General features: G+C 39.9%; 1 protein-coding gene across 1 annotated transcript in view; it reads left to right on the top strand.

Annotated features, from left to right (window-relative positions):
• Positions 1–3,544: 3,544 nt before the first annotated feature.
• LOC126299411 (cyclin-dependent kinase 10) overlaps positions 3,545–17,943 on the top strand; it is a 124,770-nt gene continuing 110,371 nt past the window's right edge. The window contains exon 1 of the mRNA XM_049991305.1: positions 3,545–3,750. The gene's annotated coding sequence lies outside the window, so the exon portion shown is untranslated. The remainder of the gene's footprint in view (positions 3,751–17,943) is intronic.

Here is a 17,943-nt window from a genome sequence, read left to right as displayed (position 1 = left end):
CTCAACAAACCAAAAATTTATCAATTATTATGCAACTCTTTTGTGTCTGTTTTTGTAGTTCATACGTGTAGAAACTTTAAAACAAGATATTCTGATTACCAAAGAGTCCTAAAAAGCAAAAGCTTATATTCCAAATATGCCGACTTATTAATCGTCCACAACCATTACCCAGCAAATAAAGATAGAGAATTCCAAGAGGTTTGTGGATTGCCCCCGAAAGATGTTGATTTATTGCACTGCACTGGTAAGACAGGGAAGTGAATATCTTCCTTCTGAAATCGCGAAATCTCTTGAAATACTCATTACTACGAAATCTTAAAGATACACGATACATAAATAGTGACATACTCCTACAATATTTGTGATATATGCATTCTCTTAAACTGTTTGTTTTATAGAGTTTAATTCCTGGTTGTAACTGTGTTGCTACCTGAGTGTTTGCTTTAATCTTTGAAGTATGATTTTTAAATCCACCGAGAACTTGTACCAAAAATTCAGCAAAGAAGAGTTCCCACGTATGGAAGGCAGTAGTTGAAGAAAACTACCTTTAAAAGAAAAAGAATCTCTATGGAAAAGCAGAATATTCAACGAATTAAACTAAATAACTATGCAGAAAGGAAGCACAGACAGGCGAAACAGAGAATAAGCGTGGAAGAAAATACACACACACACACACACACACACACAGAGAGAGAGAGAGTTAGATAATTAGACAGCTAGAGCAAGAGAGAGACATTCATACTCGAAAGTCGCTCGAAGCACAGGGTGAAACCAGTTGAACAGAGGAAGCAGCCTCATATATAGTACGAACACATACATTGTGTTTTATAAAAACAGTGGTTAGTGAATTGGCGTTCAGTTGATAAATCACATGTACAATGTGTTTATGATCTTTTTTCAATTAACTAACAAGCAAATGAAGAGGATAACATTAATAAAACGGTGAGTTCCTACATAGAAAATAAAATTTACACAAGACATACAGTTTGTGGTTTTCGATAGCTTCGCCCAAATGTCAGAAGAGACATGGTACAGACGTTAGGCTGCGCAGCGCAAATGAATTTCTGTAGTACCATATGCGTCGGAAAGCGGTGGGGAGTCTGGGCTGCAGGACTTTTATTCGTAACAGACTTCTCACACATTAATTGACATCATTGTACTAAAACGCAGATCTAGTGACAGTAAACACTGTCGGTAAATGGAAATGCCTTGTGGCTGGGGCCTCCCGTCGGGTAGACCGTTCGCCTGGTGCAAGTCTTTCGATTTGACGCCACTTCGGCGACTTGCGCGTCAATGGGGATGAAATGATGATGATAAGGACAACACAACACCCAGTCCCTGAGCGGATAAAATCTGCGACCCAGCCGGGAATCGAGCCCGCGTCGTTAGGCATAACATTCCGTTGCTCTGACCACATTTAAAAAAAAAATTAATCTCATTTTGTTCGTTTAATCTGATCGGGGCGGACGTCGTAAGACACCCTTTTAAGTTCGTCGTTGATCTATTAACTCAGTTTTTTTATTACAGAGGGCAGCTAAGCCTCTGACCGAACACGCTGAGCTACCGTGCCGGCACCACTCTGCTGCCAGGGGAGGACGACAGTTTTTCACGAGAAATTGTGACTTCTTCTTGGTATGGCGGTGGTTCCGGCGCTGCAGTCAAGATTTACTAAACATTGCCAAGATAGACTGCACATTCTATTCTGTCCCTTCCTCGTCAGTCCTTATGAAATTGCAGGAAAGGGCAGTTCAGACACGCCGGGTTGTGAATTCCTGGTGCCTATTTCCACACCAAAATAAACATGGCTACAAAAACCAAATTACCACAAGAACACACGCTCCTGCTGCTGCACAGTTTCATCTCGCCTTAGAATGTGTGACGTGTGACTGGTGACAACTATGCCAGCATTAGTCAGCGGGACACACGAGCTCTGAAGACAAGCAAAATATTTATTTGGGGAATCTTACGTAAACAACAATTTGCACCTTTATCAACCACAGAAGGTGCATTTCTTGCAGTCAGCGTACTTCCCATATCAAGCGGATTTTGCAGATTGCTTGATATCACAGTTTTCTGCAAACACTTAGTTTCTTCAATATTTTAGTTGTTATAATCCCTACATAAACATTATGACAAATTATCCTTTCTCATAAAGATAAATAGAGCATACTATAAGCATTTGCTCTGGGAGACATCGTCCGTGAGCTGCAACGCTGTTGTTCCATGGCTATGCCAAGAAAAAAATAAACATAAAACTCAAAACAGCATTTCTATCAAGGAATAAATCTGTAAAATAAATTACCAGAAGAGAGAAAAGAAATTCCAAAAATACACTTATTTAAAAAGATAGCTAAAAAGTACCTGTTATGCAATACATTTCATACATTGAAGGATTACTTAGCTAAAGCAGAGTAGGGGTTATACAAATAAATAGTAATAATGGTCATAAAATCTCTAACATTCCACATAACACCTTCACACTATGTTTTTTCCCTTCTTTTTCCTTTTCTAGAAAAACTTACCCTCAAGCTATGCATTGCTCAATACACACCTCTTCCTCTTTCTTAGCTCGACATCTCACTCATTGTAAAGGGTTGCTGACTCAGTTGTGGTACAGAAAATGGCCCAGAGATCACCAGTGTGTATGTGTGTGTAGAGAGTGAAGTGTTGTGAATCAATGTGTGTATAGTGCGTGCAGTGACTGACAGTGAGATATGAGTGAACAGTGTAGCATTACAGTATTTAATAAGTTATTTGTAAAAAAAAGTATTGTATACTAGGAGTAATTACAGTATTTAATAAGTTATTTGTAAAAAAAAGTATTGTATACTAGGAGTAAATCTAATGATTGTTTCTAACTAGAAGTCTGTAAATGTATGTGTATACGAATTAGCTTATTTTAAATTGGTCTAAACTTGTAAATACTTTGGCATGTCCTATATCTTTGTAAAAAGAGATCTAAGTATGAATAAAGCTACTAGTACTACTATGCGACAAAATAATGTTGTGCGTGGTTTCTGTGGTGACTAAGACTGCCACGCGACAAACTAACCAGTGAAAGGACATATCCCGTTTGAAAGCGCCTCGCGTGGCGCGGAGCGGTGTCACGTGATCGCACAGTAGCCTTGGGGCATCCACTGTACGCACACGACCCCCAGTAGACGACCGTGGCACGCCGTTATCGACCGCAGAGCCTGCTTTCTCGACTTTGTGCAACTGGACACGTGTAGACTCCCTTGACTGAAAGAGTTTTGGAATATAGTCTTGAGCGTCTGTAATAATACATCGCAAAGTTCTTGGAAAATTTCTACGGTTTGAAGGATGACTTACTTGAATTGATCACATATATTGTGAATGTGCAATTTTACATCAGTTTTCATTTCAGCATGTAATAATGAAAGATAACCATATATGTGTTATAAATATCAGATCTGGACATTATACTGTACAAACGGCTAGAAAAACCATACGGCATTATCACCACAAAGACGATCGTTTTCTTACCAGTGATTATCGATAGTGTTTTATCGATATCTAGCACAGAGCGAGAGTAGTGATAAGAAAGAGGCATATCTTTAAGCCACAGTGTGGCCAAACAGTTGAAATTATACGGTGGGACGCTAGTGAAAACAACCGGAAGATATTCGTGTTGTGTATTAGAAGTGTTGTTGGGGGCGTGTGTTATTGTTTTTGTAGTACTACAGACGCGAAAGAAACGTCTGTGTCCCGCCGGTATTCTCGGCGGCGAAGGTATAGTATTCCTTTCAATATTTTCCGTGTACAAACTGTTCGGCTATGTTGTGCTTGTAGGGGAGGACAAGCAAAATTATCAGTGTAACAAACAGATATAGAAGCTTAATGGAAACACTCAATTGCAATAAGAAATACATCGCCACCGACGAAGTACACCCTGTTCGTAGCATGTATAATGGCCATGAGGGTGCGTAGGAAATACTGTGCTGCACGGTTTCGTCGTTATCTATCTAGCCCTGCGTGAAACTTCCACAGGAATTAGAAGGCCTATCTACTAATTCATAGTATTGTAGTGTGAGTAATTTTCCAATGATAACTCCTGAAGGCCGCCTATGAAGTATTATGTTCTTCCACATTACTCAGAAGCATTTGCAACTTATGATTTCTCTGGGGAATCTCTGTCATCAGGGGTAATATTCTTGAGTAAGCGAGAAAGAAAATAGCTGTAACAACACGTTCATATCCAGTGCAAGAGTTTTTCGCGGCGGTTAAGTCATGTTCCAGGTCACGGAGCCACATTACGAATTTCAAAACTTTGAGCAAAACCTGTATATAATAAAAACTTGCAAAATAACGTTTTGCGGGAGCCGCCTTTAGTCGGTATGTTTAATCTGTTGTCAGCTGACGATGTCATGTGTAACACATGTAGGTTGCGGTTTCCGCCAGAGGGTGAGATCTGTCTATAATTAGTGACGTAGTTAAGTCTGCATAGAGCGCGCGAAACCGCGCATACGGAGTGGTGAAACTCTCGTGGGCTGTTTAACAAAATCCAAAACTCTCCTTCCCCGAGTTTGGTAGTAAAGATACTATCGTGAAAACCTGCACTGTGAAGTGCATTTAGTTAAAACTGCAACTGCATATCGCGCGTTTACATCTATTTTTGTTGTTGCATACACCTTAACCTTGAGCTCATGCTGATAGCATAGTTGTATTTTACTACAGGGAAGCGTATTTTTGAGCCCATGTAGTGAATTGAATGTGTAGTTTTGTGTAGGTTAAGGCTGCACATATCAATGAATTGTGCTTGTAACTGCCTACTGGGTGTTTGCCTTTGGTTAGTAGGAGATTACACTGAACACTGCGTTGGTACTGTCAGTTTATTTATGAAGTTATTTCTTAGGTGGTATTCGGGTTTTGGATACTAGAAACCAGTATTTTGATTTTCTAACTTGACTTTCCTCGTAATGTGATTGTATTACGTACATCTGAAATCATTTGATGCTGAACTCAGTCTTATAACTGGGATTATTCTAACCAAATTCGATAGCTGTTCAGAGAAAAGTGTAAGTAAAAAGTAATAAATAATTCCTGTTGATTAGTGTACTATAATCAACTGCACAGCAAAAAGATTGCTGTTATTGCTCATGTGTGAAATGTAGAGTTGCCATAGATTTTGATTATTATACACTGCTGTGCCACTTAATTTTAGTATGCTATGAAGTAGGGTGTCAGTTCTTTTTTCATACAGTAAAAGATTCCAGATTTTAGTGCGTCCCTTACTTGTAAATATTTTAACGCATTTAAATTGTGTTAGCTGTATTACATACACTTCTTCAGCATCATATAAAGGCTCGCTCTGTGAAACCATTACAATGAATTTTGGACACTAGTCCGGCCTTGCGGAATATGTGGATCTGATATTTGAGGATATATTTCCGAGACAAGATCGCATTTAAATACTAATTTTGAGCTGATGTCCGGTTTAACAGTACTTTGCTGTAATCTTCGAATCTGCAGTACGACATAGACACACATTCCATTTGTAAACAGTAGTAATGAAATACACAACTATATTGTTTCATATACAGGTAACATACCTCATCATTTAGAAATACAGTGTGTGTGTGTGTGTGTGTGTGTGTGTGTGTGTGTGTCGTACTGCAGATCCGCGGATGACAGCGAAGTACTATTGAAACCGGTCGGCGATTCAAAATAAATGTTTAAATGCAATCTTGTCTATCAAGTATGCCTTCAAGTACCACAATCTGCAGATCGCCTCTGATCGGTATGTCTCCAATGTAGAAGTAGGTGTGTGTATTGATATTATATATCAAGCTTTTCTGTTAGCACTGTGTACAGAAGACACATTTGAAAAACTGTGTGTTAGGTTTTTTTTATAGATATCGTACAGATTTAGGTAAAATTGTTTTAATGGCACTAATGGAGAGGACTAATCTAAAAATGTACTAGACATTTTGTTGAAAAGTTTTTAATTAAATAGTGAAGCGTCTGGTAATGTTCTGTTACTCCTCTTGTGTTTTGGGCTGTGTGGAAAACAGTGTGAATTGTCTGTTGCCTAATTTTCTCTATTTCGTGTTGTCTGCTCCTGATTTCAGTATAATGTCCTGCAGTTGTGGCGCTGATTAATGTGAAATGAAATTCATAAATTATTCATTTCACGTCTGGAACATAACGGAGAAGAGTGTAGTGTAGCGAACGCCTTGTTTACATTGTTATCAGGTTGAGAGATTTCTTGAGAGATTGAAATTGTGCTGGTACTCTGACCCGAAACTGGAACTCTTGAGTTGGGTCGTACTGTGCGAGAAAGTATATCGCGGCAGATTTTATTTTTGTCACTGAAGGCAAATAGGAGTCTCGGAATGTAATTTGTTAGAAAAGGCTCCGTTACCGTGCGTTCCACGGCATACTAAAAGTTTTATTCCATCATCAGATCTTTTCAGTTTATGCGCGCAAGACGCATGAAAAATTGTCTCAGTGTTTCTGTACCGGTGCAGTTATTGTATTTCCTAAATAACCTCATCAATTTTCAGAGGCCGTAGAATGTGGTCACATTCCCCGTTACGGATTCTAGGTATTCTCAAAGGAAAAAGAAAATCATGGATTCTGATGTGTTTCCATCTGGAGTTAAAACAGTAGCAACTGTCTAGCAGTATGCAAATGCTTTCCCACAGTGGGTTCACTAATATTTGCGCGCTGAAGACCTTGCTGCCGTGCGCCCAAAACCCCTCTACTACTACTACTACTACTACTACTACTACTAATATTTGCGTGTATATTATAAGTTAATGTCGCACTGAACATCTTAAGAAATCGTCATCTCTGTGCCATAGACGAAATTATGATACTAAAACATGTTCAAGTGTAAGAGTAATCAAATTATTAAATTTTAATCCAAAACTGAAATTTCGATAAAACTGACTTTTTACAAACTCAGATTACGCACTACGAGCTAGTTTAATCAAGTATGCTAATATGTGTGTGGATTGTATACCCTTTGTACCCATGGAATATTGACCAAAGTGTTCGCGTCTCTGTCGGTAATACCATCCGGTTGAAGGAATTTGTTAAATATCGAGGCTCTTGCACCACACGCTTCAGTACTGCATATTAAACGGCGCCCATACAATCGTTTGGGGGGGGGGGGGGGGGCTTGGTGACTATACCTGGGGACATGGTATGCTTTAAATAATAGTAATAAACCCTCACGAAGAATAACTGCCCCTTTTTAATTTTAGTACTTGTTATTGTCTAATTTCGAACATAAGAGCGACACGTTTTCTTAAAAATTGCGCCGTGTAACATGGTGTTGTTTCTCTCTCATCTTCCTCTTGTTAACCGAATCACAGTGTGCAGAGCTTTCGATATTTTGCAGTCCAATGTTAGAATGTAAGTTCGAAGTTTATTAAGACAGTGCGTGTGAGTTTTAGTATTTAAGGCAGACATGTACTCTGTGTGAATCAAGAAGCCAGCCTGTACATGTATCGTTCAGAATTAGTCATTTAGAAGAGACGATAAGAACTTCCCTTCACCGAGTTGATTTAGATTGATCGTTAGAAAATAATACGATTGTTTGCGTGACCATCTTCCGCAGTAGATGTTAAAATCTGTTACTATTGGTTATTCGCCTTGACTGACTGCAATGTAATTAAAAAGAATTATACCAGATGCGTTTTGATTTTATTTATAAAGCAACATCCGTGGTTATTCTGCAAATTGGATGCATACGTTTGTGCATTTTTGGTTGTTTTAGGTTTCAGACAGCGTTTTCTTTATAAAGTTGGTGTGGAAATTACTTACAGCATTTGTTTCCATTATTTAGAACTCTCGTAATATTAAGATGTGCTTGCTTGCCGGCTGTTGTGGCCAAACGGTTCTAGGCGCTTCAGACTGGAACCGCGCGACCGCTACGGTCGCAGGTTCGAATCCTGCCTCGGGCATGGATGTGTGTTATGTCCTTAGGTTAGTTAGGTTTAAGTAGTTCTAAGTTCTAGGGGACTCATGACCTCAGATGTTAAGTACCATAGTGCTCCGAGCCATTTGAACCATTAAGATGTGCTTTATATCGCTCCCAATTTAGGATTTGCTTTTTAAAGGTAGTTGATTTCGTTGTTAGCCAAATTTGATTGTCTGTACTGTCGCTAGTATACAAGAATTCCGTCGCCGAGCTAGTAAGCCCCTAGTTTCATGAACGTGAGGTATCTGCCTCGAAACTAGCTTTCAGTAATTTTTTCTTCATTCCTCCTTGATTTTAACAACAGATATACGTGATACACAAAACTGTGATGAACGAGATCTGTTTATGAGCATAACGAAGTTTGTTTTGCAATAAACACACTGGGGAAAAAAACATTCACTTGGGAAAATGAGCGTTCATTATATTTCCTGTATGTAGCAATAATTGTTGTTTTCCATGTTTCTACGATCACCACCACCCTGATTCGTGCAGTCCACCATAGGTTTCATATTATAGTTGTCCCAAATGTAGTTACAATAATTTAAATAAAATGACTATTGATTAGCTAGATCGTTATTGTGTATCCTTATTTCTAATCTCTTTACGAAAATGTTTTCTCCATTTCTCGGGATAAAGATTATGAAAATAATAAATGAACTGTTAAATATTAAAGCTTTCCACTGTCATAATAAATAAAACGTTAGTACTACGTGGGAATGAAAAAAAGTATAGGCAGAGAGATTCGGTCCAGGGTTTACGAAACCAAGCACTTACTCCCTCGGTGACGGACTCCTCGAATACTAGCGCACATACAAACCATATAAGCACGACTAAAATTTTTAAACTCGACGTTCTCGAAAACGGCTGAGAGTTGCGCCTTTCAGTCCTCACATATTGAGGTCCTAGTCGTGCCCTACACACCCTTCCAATATGAATCAAATCGGTGAGGGGAAGTTATTACGGTTCCCTAGTTGGCGTAATAACTGGTAGTCACGCTCTCAAGCGAGAAAGCACGTGGCTCACCGCATGCGAGCAAGGCCGTCTGAAGCGTTCCCCGTGCGGCGGGATGTGCAGTGGGGAAGCGTGGATGGTTACGGCAACACCGGATGTTGCTATGGAAACGGTCTCGGCACGCGGCCGATGCCAGGTATAATCGTCTAGCACCCTCAGCTGTCCCTCTGTGTCCCAGCTTTACTAATACTGCGGCCAAACGAGAATGTTTGATTGCAAGGAAGAAACGCGCACCCGCTTCAGTCACTAAATGCAGCATAATTCATCTCATTTAATATAATAATAATTATAACAAAATTCTCGCAATTATAATCAATCTGTAATGTGCTCAAGCCAAATAGAAAACCTAAACTCATCTAGGAAACTTATTAGTTTATCCATGTTTGGATGATTCTGACTCCGCAACTGTCATTAGATTAATGAAATGCAGCTCCAGACCCGGAGTGCCTTTTTGTTACATTAGGGAGCTTTTCGACAGATCAAACTGACTCGCACAAACTTTAAAGGACTCTTAAGTAGAGCAACGTCCAGTTAAAAGTTGTGCACACATAAAGTGATGGCTGAAATTAACGTCGACGAAAAGTACAGTGGCTTGTCCGCCTGCTTAGCTGGTGGTAACGTGCTTGCCTCCCATGCACTGGACCTGGGTTCGATTTCCGGCCGGGTTGGAGATTTTCTCCGCTGGGGTACTGCATGTTGTGTTGTCCTCATCATCAATTCATCCTCATCATTGGCCTCAAGTCGCCCAATGTGGCGCCGATTGAAATAAGACTTGCATTCGCTGCCGAACCCGAATGGGACATCCCGGTCAACAATGCCGTACGGTCATTTCATTTCTTTTTTTTTCATTGTAATTTATAGACGATGAAGAGGAGAAAAGAGTTACATTGGCAGTGTATGTGATGGACTACCAGTATTGCATCAAAGCAGGACAATGTGGTGGCAATAAGTAATCCACTGGTAGATATAAATGTACGGTTGGGTATTTGTTTCTGTTACACCATGACAATAAAAGTAAATCTCCACTCTGCGAAAAATTGTCAGTTGTCTCTTTACAGAACTGGACATAAAGGTTAGCGAAGGAGATTTAAAGAAGATACTAGCTTTTAAAAGTTACAGGGTGAAACAAGTGTGTATGTGCACGACAAAACATATTTGCGATGGGGATTAACACTTCATATTTGTATGAAGATACGGAAGATTGAAAGTCAGTGAGTGGGTTATTTTGATGATATGGATTCATAGTCGTTACACGTGGTAAATGTTCGCAAAGTGTGATATAGGGAGATAAGCATTGCCAAGCAAAATTCTAAAAAAGTTAACCGATGCTAGACGCGTATGATGTGACAGGGCTGGCCTTGTAAGAATATTGTATTACTCCATGTGACAGGGGCTTTAACGGAACGTTCCCCATCTGGTTTGAACACGATGGTACTGTTATCGGTCTTTTCAGCTAATGCAGATAAACATCCTCTATTACTCTGCAGAAGTACTGAGCTGGGAATAAAAACGTTTCTAACCTAATTTGTAAGTTATAACAAATTTGTAAGTTATAACAAATTTCTCAAATTCAGTCGTCAAGAGTATGCCGCAACTATGTACTTAAACGACAAATGAATTTAATTGCAATACTCCCAGGCCAATTTCTGTTGTTACATTATACTTTGGTTTCAATTATATAGGTAACATATTTTCAGAATTCGGTAACTGGAGTGTAAATTTAAAAAAATAAATTACTAGTGCATTGTAATGCTGAAGGACGGTGATGTATATCACACGTCGAAACATCCTATTTAAAATTAACCACAATTTTCATGATACTTTGGACAGTATTATGTACCTTCTTTAAGGGCAGTTTTCTCCACACTTTTCAAACTAATTGAAGCTAATAATGACGGGCTGGACATCAAACGTTCAAATAATTAAAGAAACCCTTTTTGCCCTAGCCATGGCAGCTACTGACAGTGACCTGAAAATAACACTGGGAGCCGAATGTTTAGTGATGAACATGCATAAACAATCATTCTTCCTTAGGTTTACGGAGATATTGAAAGCAGCGCACAGGACAAAATATATTTTGTGGATTGTTTTCCGTATATAGCAAAAAAAAAAAAAATCACTGCGAGCACCTGCTTACACGCACTTGATTCTGCACAATAATTCAGTGGCATATCGCATTTCACTCGAAGAATAGCCGTTTATGACGATACAAAAAAAGCGTATTCTTTGCAACGCGTTTTGTGAACGCTGTAAACAACTACAGGACTATTTAATCGTTTCAGTATACTGTTGATATTAAATTTTGTTTTACGTCGGAATCTATCCTTTGTTAAGCCTCTGTATCTTCCTCTCACGGTACTATTTAAACTTATGTGTACTCTGAGTTGTCAAAACCAACTGTAGTATAACATTTCCTGTATTGAGATGGCTGTATGGGCACGTTTCGAGAGAAAAAAAAAACTTCCGGGACTGTCTTGTTTACTGTTTGTCTTAGAGACCTCTGCTACATAAGAAATGTGGTTTGCATCCAGAGAAACATTTGAATTTTTTTAACCGCTACCAACTATACCTATCCTCCTGCCAAAAAAAAAATTATTCAAGGTGGACTTTGCTTGAATGAAAGAAATAAAATAACAAAAACAAATACAAATATATACAACCAATTAAACTGGCAAACCCACCGTACCGTCCGCCGTAGTCCTAAAGCTAGCTTTGTCACTTTTCTGGAATGGAACAATATAGCGCAGAGATCACAGAGTTCACGAGACTTTCAGAATGGTGTATAATTAAGAAACAATGAAATACGTTCTGTAGATTGGAAAAAGTATTTGTATGTCGGCATTAAAACAGAAACTGTAACAGTCACACACGAACAATGTACAAAAACGTCATGGAATAGCATAATGTATTTGGCACACCTAGCTTAGTGTGGGCAGTATTGAAACTTCTTGGCAGAATAAAAAACTATGTCCCGAACAGGGGCTCGCACCCAGGATCTTATCTTTCGCGTTTCGGCTTAGGCACGACTCACAACCCATCCTCTCAGTTTCACATATGCCAGTACCTCACTCGTTTTTAATATCCATGGAAGTTTGAAAACAGCACTTACTCCGATGCAGATTGAAAAATTAATTCTGGAAACAAAATGTTGTGGATAAGCCATTTCTTCGCAATATCCTTTCTTCCAGCATTGCTAGTCCCGGAAGTTTCACAGTGAAGTTTGGGCGGTGGAAAAGTGTTGCTGGCAGAGTTGAAGCTGTGAAGGCGGGTCGTGAGTAGTGTCTGGATGGATAGCTGTCAGTAAGAGCATTGCCCGTGAGGGCAAAGTTCCAGGTTCGAATCCCATTCCCGAACATTGTTTTAATCTGCATTGAGGTTTAATCACAGAATATGCCTGACTTGTAATATCGTGATATGCCTATGTAACCGAAAGCGTTATTCTTTGGTGAAAGCACTTTATAGTCAGTTACACTTGTTTTCTGCACAAACAAATTAGAACTGTGCAGCTGGGGATTAAAACACTACTTTCGCTACGTCCATGAATCCTTGCATTCCACGCCAGAGCAGTCTTGTGCATCTGGCTGTTACAGTCGCATCTGTGAGTTGACTGTGAAATATCACATGTGCCCTGAGATGACAAAAATCATGGGCTAGTGATGTGCATATAAACAGATGGCGGTAGTATTGCTTACACAAAGTATAAGAGACCAGTGCATTGGCAAGTTGCCGGATGATTATTGCCACACGACGGGAATTAACAGACTTAAAACGCGGAATGCTAATTGGATTTAGAAGCATGGAACACTTCATTTCGGAAATCGTTAGCGAATTTAATGTTTTGAGATTCATAGTGTAAAGAGTGTACTGAGAATACCAGATTTCAGGCATTACCTCTCACGACGGTGTAGAGTTGTCAATGCTAATACACAAGCAACACTGCCTGAAGTAGCCGTAGAAATCAATGTGGGACGTACGACGAACGCACCAGTTAGAACAGAGCGGCTAAATTGGGTGTGAATTGACTATGGTACCAGACGACTGACGCGAGTGCCTTAGTTAACAACACGACATCGTCTACAGTGGTTCTCCTGGGCTCGTGACCATATCGGTTGGACCCTAGACAACCAGAAATCCATGACCTGCTCAGATGAGTCCTGATTTCAGTTGGTGAGAGCTGATGGTAGGGTTCGAGTGTGGTGCAGACACTACGAAGCCATGGACCCAAGTTATCACCAAGGCCCTGTGCAAGCTGGTGATCGCCGCATAATGCTGCGAACTGTGTTTACTGGTCCAACTAAACCGATCATTGCTTGAAAATGGTTATGTTCTGCTACTTGGAGACCATTTGCAGCCATTTAATGACGGAATTAGTGTTGTTGTTGTTGTTGTCGTTGTCTTCAGTCCTGAGACTGGTTTGATGCAGCTCTTCATGCTACTCTATCCTGTGCAAGCTTCTTCATCTCCTAGTACCTACTGCAACCTACATCCTTCTGAATCTGCTTAGTGTATTCATCTCTTGGTCTCCCTCTACGATTTTTACCCTCCACGCTGCCCTCCAATACTAAATTGGTGATCCCTTGATGCCTCAGAACATGTCCTACCAACCGATCCCTTCTTCTGGTCAAGTTGTGCCACAAACTTCTCTTCTCCCCAATCCTATTCAATACTTCCTCATTAGTTATGTGATCTACCCATCTGATCTTCAGCATTCTTCTGTAGCACCACATTTCGAAAGCTTTTATTCTCTTCTTGTCCAAACTAGTTATCATCCATGTTTCACTTCCATACATGGCTGCACTCCATATAAATACTTTCAGAAATGACTTCCTGACACTTAAATCTATACTCGATGTTAACAAATTTCTCTTCTCCAGAAACGCTTCCCTTGCCATTGCCAGTCTACATTTTATATCCTCTCTACTTCGACCATCATCAGTTATTTTGCTCCCCAAATAGCAAAACTCCTTTACCACTTTAAGTGTCTCATTTCCTAATGTAATTCCCTCTGCATCACCCGACTTTATTCGACTACATTCCATTATCCTCGTTTTGCTTTTGTTGACGTTCATTTTATATCCTCCTTTCAAGACACAGTCCACTCAAAGTCTACAAATGCTAGAAACGTAGGTTTGCCCTTCCTTAATCTAGCTTCAAATATAAGTCGTAGGGTCAGTATTGCCTCACGTGTTCCAACATTTCTACGGAAGCCAAACTGATCTTCCCCGAGGTCGGCTTCTACTAGTTTTTCCATTCGTCTGTAAAGAATTCGTGTTAGTATTTTGCAGCTGTGACTTATTAAACTCATAGTTCGGTAATTTTCACATCTGTCAACAACTGCTTTCTTTGGGATTGGAATTATTATATTCTTCTTGAAGTCTGAGGGTATTTCGCCTGTCTCATACATCTTGCTCACCAGATGGTAGAGATTTGTCAGGACTGGCTCTCCCAAGGCCGTCAGTAGTTCCAATGGATTGTTGTCTACTCCGGGGGCCTTGTTTCGACTCAGGTCTTTCAGTGCTTTGTCAAACTCTACATGCAGTATCGTATCTCCCATTTCATCTTCATCTACATCCTCTTCCATTTCCATAATATTGTCCTCCAGTACATCGCCCTTGTATAGACCCTCTATATACTCCTTCCACCTTTCTTTTTTCCCTTCTTTGCTTAGAACTGGGTTTCCATCTGAGCTCTTGATGCTCATACAAGTGGTTCTCTTTTCTCCAAAGGTCTCTTTAATTTTCCTGTAGGCAGTATCTACCTTACCCCAGTGAGATAAGCCTCTACATCCTTACATTTGTCCTCTAGCCATCCCTGCTTAGCCATTTTGCACTTCCTGTCGATCTCATTTTTGAGACGTCTGTATTCCTTTTTGCCTGCTTCATTTACTGCATTTTTCTATTTTCTCCTTTCATCAATTAAATTCAATATTTCTTCTGTTACCCAAGGATTTCTACTAGCCCTTGTCTTTTTACCTACTTGATCCTCTGCTGCCTTCACTACTTCATCCCTCAAAGCTACCCATTCTTCTTCTACTGTATTTTTTTCCCCCCATTCCTGTCAATTGCTCCCTTATGCTCTCCCTGAAACTCTGTACAACCTCTGGTTCTTTTAGTTTATCCATGTCCCATCTCCTTAAATTTCCACCTTTTTGCAGTTTCTTCAGTTTTAATCTACAGGTCGTAACCAATAGATTGTGGTCAGAGTCCGCATCTGCCCCTGGAAATGTCTTACAATTTAAAACCTGGTTCCTAAATCTCTGTCTTACCATTACATAATCTATCTGATACCTTTTAGTGTCTCCAGGCTTCTTCCGTGTATACAGCCTTCTTTTATGATTCTTGAAGCAAGTATTACCTATGATTTAGTTGTGCTCTGTGCAAAATTCTACCATTCGGCTTCCTCTTTCATTTCTTTGACCCAGTCCATATTCACCTACTACGTTTCCTTCTCTCCCTTTTCCTACTACCGAATTCCAGTCACCCATGACTATTAAATTTTCATCTCCCTTCACTATCTGAATAATTTCTTTTATTTGATCATGCACTTCTTAAATTTCTTCGTCATCCGCAGAGCTAGTTGGCATATAAACTTGTACTACTGTAGTAGGTGTGAGCTTCGTATCTATCTTGGCCACAATAATGCGGTCACTATGGTGTTTATAGTAGGTTACCCGCATTCCTATTTTCCTATTCATTATTAAACCTACTCCTGCATTACCCCTATTTGATTTTGTGTTTATAACCCTGTAGTCACCTGACCAGAAGTCTTGTTCCTCCTGCCACCGAACTTCACTAATTACCCCAATATCTAACTTTAACCTATCCATTTCCCTTTTTAAATTTTCTAACCTACCTGCCCGATTAAGAGATCTGACATTCCACTCTCCGACCCTTAGAACGCCTGTTTTCTTTCTCCTGATAACGACATCCTCTTGAGTAGTCCCCGCCCGGAGATCCGAATGCGGGACTATTTTACCTCTGGAATATTTTATCCAAGAGGACGCCATCATCATTTAATCATACAGTAAAGCTGCAAACTCTCGGGAAAAATTACGGCAGTAGTTTCCCCTTGCTTTCAGCCGTTCGCAGTACCTGCACAGCAAGGCCGTTTTGGTTATTGTTACAAGGTCAGATCAGTCAGTCATCCAGACTGTTGCCCTTGCAACTACTGAAAAGGCTGCTGCCCCTCTTCAGGAACCACACGTTTGTCTGGCCTCTCAACAGATACCCCTCCGTTGTGGTTGCACCTACGGTACGGCTATCTGTATCGCTGAGGCACGCAAGCCTCCCCACCAACGGCAAGGTCTATGGTTCATGGGGGAAGATGGAATTTGGGTGACAATGCGCCATGAAACAGGGCCACAGTTAATCGCGATTGGTTTGATGAACATTCCGGACAATTCGAGCGAATGATTTGGCCACCCAGATCGCCTGACACGAACCGTGTCGAATATTTATGAGACATAATCGAGAGGTCAGTCGTGCACAAAATCGTGCACCGGCAACACTTTCGTATTACGGACTTCAGTAAAGGGAACATGTCTCAATATTTCATCAGGGGACTTCCAACGAACTTATTGATCCATGCCACGTTGAGTTTCTGCACTACGCTGGGCAAAAGGAGGTCCGGCACGATATTCGAAGGTATCCTATGACTTTTGTCACCTCAATGTGAATATCTGTGGAAATACACTACCGTTATTCAGAACGGATGCATGTTCTACACTTCTTTCGTTTTTGATGAAATTCGTTTTTTGTGATTTCAAAAAACTATCAGTACCATTTTAAAGATTGTTGTATTGGTACATATATCTCAGTTTCCAAACATTTTATTTAATTTTAATTTTTGTCTGACAGATGGGAAAGGGTTAACGAAGTACGGTATGCAGTTTTATGCAGTTCTCATCACCTGGTACTTCACATAACTAAACACTACAATTCACGTACTTACAATGTGCGTATTCTTTTAACTTATCATTCCCGATGTATTTGTGGGTACGTCCAGTAATTTATAGTATCGTTTGCTTAACTAGATTTTAATGAGTGAATCAAACCACCAGACTTGCAAAGTTATATTCCTCAGATAACGTGTCGTTTTAGGCATGTTTTTCTCAGAATCACCACCACCAAACTACATAATCGTGCAATATTCATTTTTCGCCACACGTTAAGTACCTTACTCTTCCTTGGTATTTTAAACGTTGTACTAGTACCGAAAAAAGATGCAATAGTATATAGCTCATTTACCGTTTAACAACGGTCATAACTCCGGAGTATTGATGTAAAGTTATTTCTCTTAGTGTCTTTTCCGTGAGCATACTGATTTTCGAGGCCATCTCTGATGCAGTTTGGTTCACTATATGTTCTTAAGAGGAAAGTGTGTTTTGACCACGGCCCCTGTTATGTCTGTAGGATCACAAGGTAAACTGCCTCCCGTATTTTATACAATAGTGGCTCACGGTGCCGGACTATAAATCCAGAGATTCCTAACCTATTTCACATTTAGCAATGAATTAATAATGTGAAAAATGTCATGCCACGCCGTACTTGAAGTACGCTTTGAACTGTAGGTAACACTATATTAGACAAAATAAGTAAGTTCAGAGGACAGAGGAAAGCAAGTCATACCACTTCCAACAGGACCATGCGTAGTAAAGTGATGTGATTTTCAAACCAACGTGCGTGTCAATGACAATGCTTCTATCAGCGCAGTCAGTACAACAAATCACTGAAAACACACAGTGACTAAAATTTGAAGACACTTTGTTGATTCTCATGTGAAGTGAGTAATGTCAGACGATTGCAACTTATTAATAATCGTCCACAACTGCTGAAAAAAAAAGATGCGGACGTGACGATTTTTGGTTGTGAATGTTGCCTAGGGAAATTGGGCTCACATGAGCGGAATGTGTTCACTTACTTACTTACAATGTATTGACACGCAGACATTATAAATTGGACAGTTGTGTAATAACGCCAGCGCTT

Source organism: Schistocerca gregaria, chromosome X, assembly GCF_023897955.1.
Source record: "Schistocerca gregaria isolate iqSchGreg1 chromosome X, iqSchGreg1.2, whole genome shotgun sequence".
Lineage (NCBI taxonomy): Eukaryota > Metazoa > Arthropoda > Insecta > Orthoptera > Acrididae > Schistocerca > Schistocerca gregaria.
This window is presented reverse-complemented; position numbering and strand designations above follow the sequence as displayed.